We start from the raw sequence: 4,291 nt of genomic DNA, 5'->3' as shown, positions 1-4,291 counted from the left end.
ATGTCAGACCAATAACAATTTCTTCTTTCAAAATCCTTTCTCTCTTTCAAAAAACTATGTTTATTCTAAGTAAAATTGAATTGCGATTTCAGCATTGGCACAGTCCTCAAAACAGAAAAATTATAAATTATGTGCCTCTCAGAATCCTTTTTTTTTTTTAGCTAATCACCAACCACAATGTGAATTCCTGCAAGAGTGGGGTGCCATGTCACCAAAGATCAGTCTGGCTTCACAATCTGTTCTTACTTTGCCTGTGTGGAAGACAGATGTTTTTTGTTGAATCAGGACCATAATTTGCATCTGGAAGGACAATGGGCCATAGTCTCTTCTCCTGTCCACACACAGAGCTACACTGACAACAGCAAGAGCTGCTCAGAGATGGAGGCAGAATTTGGCTCCACCAGTGCAAAATACAGCCTGATTTTTAAACATAAATGATCCAGCTAACATCTAGTGAAGAATAGACCAGCTAGCGGATTTGGAAGTTTCCTTTAAAATTTCTTGAAATTTTCCTTTGAAATTTCCAGCGCAGTGTATGAAGTAATTCCAGACTCTAATGAACTTCAGAGGCCTCTCTGGCTGTAAATAACAAAAATGACTGTCTATATTGGATTCAGGACCTTCTTAGGCAGTAGATAATTTATTGTATGTCCTATGTCCTCGTTTTCCCTCAGTGATTGATGTATTCTCTTCTGTTTTCAGAAGGCTTTTCTAATATTCACCTTTCTTCAAAATGATCCCGAAAGATGAGTCAGAAGTTCCATACCTGCTTTCCATATGGGGAAGCTGGGGCCCAGAAAGGTTAAGCAGATTTCCTACCCGGGCAACAAAGGAACTCTGGGATCTCAAGTGGTTATGGAAATCTAGTCAGAATGGAAATGAAACTTCTGCTTCCTTGGGTTATCTTTCCTGCTTGTTTAAAATTAAATCCATTCCATGTTATCAGTTCCTAGGAGATTGTTTTTGACACATGTAAGTTTGGAATCTCCTCTAACTGGAACCGATTTTCTCCAGGACATCTCCCAGTCATTGGTGACATCTTTATAGGCCTCCCCTCCCCCATAAAAACACAGCCCTCTTCTGGCCAAGCAGGTCATTGTTGATTGATGTCACCAATAGCACATAGAAAGTGTAGACAGTGAACAGTTGAATTGCTGGCTCTGGAGTATTATCTATGAAACCCATGCATTCAAGGTTTTCTCGCTTAGTAAATCTATCTGAACATATTTACTCTCAGAGTTCTATTATTGGTGTTTAGATTTTGAGATGGTTTGATCATCTGAATTGAGAAAGAAAGATTTAACCTTGAGAAAGGAGAAAAAGTAGAGAGGGAGTTATTGGTTTTGTGAATTTTAGATTTTCCAAAGGAAAAAGTTAAACAGGGCACAATTCTATTTTGGGGAGCATAAAAATTCTTGAGTGATATGATGTACTTCCCTCTTTATAGAACAAAGGAATCTAAGAGATGTTTTAGTCCAAGTTCCCCATCTTACACATGAAGACATTGAATTCAAGTAAGTTTTGATGTGTCTTAGAACTATTTTCCTCTCAGTGTGTATACATTTACCTCATTTTTTTTTAAAGTTGTGTAACATCGTATAAGGAGACATCTTTATTTAGCCATATTTCTTTGAGGACTATCTTCGTTATTTCCAGTTTTTTTTCACTATTATAAGTAATACTGCAAAGAATAACTTTGTATAGGTATCTTAGTATTTACTTAGCATTTCTCAGAATAGATAACCAGAAATTAAGTAAAAATGTTAGTAGAAATAGTCCTCTTGGGAAACTACCCATGACAGCACACCCTTGCAAACACTAGATATTTTCAAACTTTTAATTTAAGTATTTTTTTTTCTTATTTTGGTCATGCCACGTGGCTTGAAGAGTCTCAGTTCCCTGAGCAAGGATTTAACCCAGGTCATGGTAGTGAAAATGCCAAATGGTTATCACTAGACCACCAGGTAAACACCCGCCCCCCCCCATTTAAGTTTTTAAAATAATTGTGGTCAGTTTCATGTAGCTCATTAATCTATCTGAAATGTAATTTTCTGTACTATGTGAGATGGGGACCTAACTTTTCATTTTGTGAATATTGAAAATGGGAGGAAGAACAGAGCACTAGGTGTGGGAAGTGTAAGAAAAGCAGCTAAGGGCAGCCACCAGGTTAAACAATCACTCAGCAAAATAAAAGCCTTCAAAATAAAAGCCTTACCAGACCCCTGTGGACACCTTGGAAGGCTAGTTAGGGATCGTGTGTTACAGCAGAACAGTTGTATCATATATGCGTTTGGGGGCTTAGCTGTACAGCCTTTAAGCTTTCGAGGGCCCAGATACTAGTGACTTTAGGACATTTTTAAAGACTTTTAAATGTAATTTTGCCTACCATGTCAACAATAAAATCTAGACTTGGAGCTTCCCTGGTGGTCAAGCAGTTAAGGATTCATCTTCCAATGCAGGAGATATGGGTTTGATCCCTGGTTGGGGAACTAAGATTCACATGCTGCAGACCAACTAAGCCCAGCCACCACAACTAGAGAGAAGCCCACATGCTGCCACTAAGACACAAAGCAGCCAAAAATAAACCCCCACAAAAGTAGACCGTCTCCACCCACCCGATTCCTACTCATGATTTAACTAGAGCACGCTGCCTTCTGTGGGTTTCATTGTGTGCCTCACCCACACACAACCTCCAAGGATCTTATGAAAATATTCCTTCCAGTAGCATATGTACATATATAGTGTTCCTGAAAAGATCTGCAAAATACAACTTTCTCGGCCTCATTAGATGTGGAATTTTTGTTTTTGGTGATTTTTTTTTTTTTGCACCCTTATGTATTGGTATCCAGCTGTCCTAATCCATGATCAACCCACTTTTTCCTTCCATGCTTCAGAATTCTTCGGGCTTCCCTGGTGGCTCAGACAGTAAAGAATCTGCCTGCAATGCAGGAGACCCAGGTTCAATCCCTAAGTAGGGAAGATCCCCTGGAGAAGGACGTGACAAACCCACTCCAGTAATTTTGCTTGGAGAATTCCATGGACAGAGGAGCCTGGTGGGCTACAGTGCATGGGGTCTTAAAGAGTTGGAAATGATTGAAAGACGAACAGTTTCAGAGTTCTCAACACAGTCTCTGGGTAGCCACCAACAATGGATCAGGGTTGACACACAGGTGTAATCAGTTTGCCATCTCTTGTCTAGGTCATTGTAAGTAAAAGTCCCATGGTATTAGTGGAAGATTTTTGTCTTAAATATATGCATTTTATCATCATGATGTGCATCAGTGGTCTTGCCCAAAGATTTGAGACGAGAGTTATCTAAGGCCATCTGGCCGGCCACCCATGAGAAATTAGGATGTGGCTCTTTGGGGAAGGAGGCCCTTCCTTTTTCCTTTTACAGCTAAGATGAGTCATAGTTCTTCTTGCTTTCTCTGTCAAAGGGCAGGGTCCATGATATGATTTCATATCAAGAGTTCAGAGGTTGCATAAGTGCAGATAGCAGATGCCTTTGGTCCCCCACCCACATTCTCTGCTATGATTAAAGCAGGTGACTTCTGTGACTCTTCCTAAAGATTTTGCTCTGGCTGCAGATTCATGTGGTTTGGGGATGGGGCAAGTGACAAGTGCTGGGCAATTTATGCCCTCAGGAGCAGCACTTACCAATTGACAGGTGGGAATCGTGCTACAACACTCTAAGAGGCACTCTGCAGTTTTCAAGAGCTTCCCAGCTGCCCCAGTGGCAGTGGGCTCATTAAGGCTTCCTCCCTATGAACTGCTCCTCTGTTTCACATCTCCCTTCCTTTACCAAGATCCCCTTCCTAACTGTCTTATATCCCCCTTCCCCAACCAGGATCACCTTCCAGAAACCTTCTTGCACGCTAATCCGTGACTCAGAATCTGCATCTGGAAGAACCCAAACTAAGACATCACTTTCGTAGTAGGGGGGACATATCTTTTTGAGAACTGATATTAGCAAACAAAGCATTTTAAGGAGCTTCCTGTTAGCAATAATGAATTTTAATTCTTCACTCACTAAAAAGATGCAAAGATTCTTCTGTTTTTGTAGAGACAAGGGAGCTATAAAGGGAAGAGGTGAATCCCAGGTCACAAAATCCCTGTCATATCTGACATCATCTAACTGAAGCCATGGGGTTCAGGCTTGCTAAAAGAGCCTGGGATAGCGGACAGGTTGGCTCAAGTGCCAGTAATTGTATCAGAGGCAGCAGTGATACATAAAATATTATGTTGTGATTTTTCCACTTGAAGAAATGGTAAATATAACCTTGTTTCAAAA

This window comes from Moschus berezovskii, chromosome 18 (assembly GCF_049115385.1).
Source record: "Moschus berezovskii isolate FMDL1 chromosome 18, NW_MosBer_1.0, whole genome shotgun sequence".
NCBI lineage: Eukaryota > Metazoa > Chordata > Mammalia > Artiodactyla > Moschidae > Moschus > Moschus berezovskii.
Note: the sequence above shows the minus strand (reverse complement) of the source record.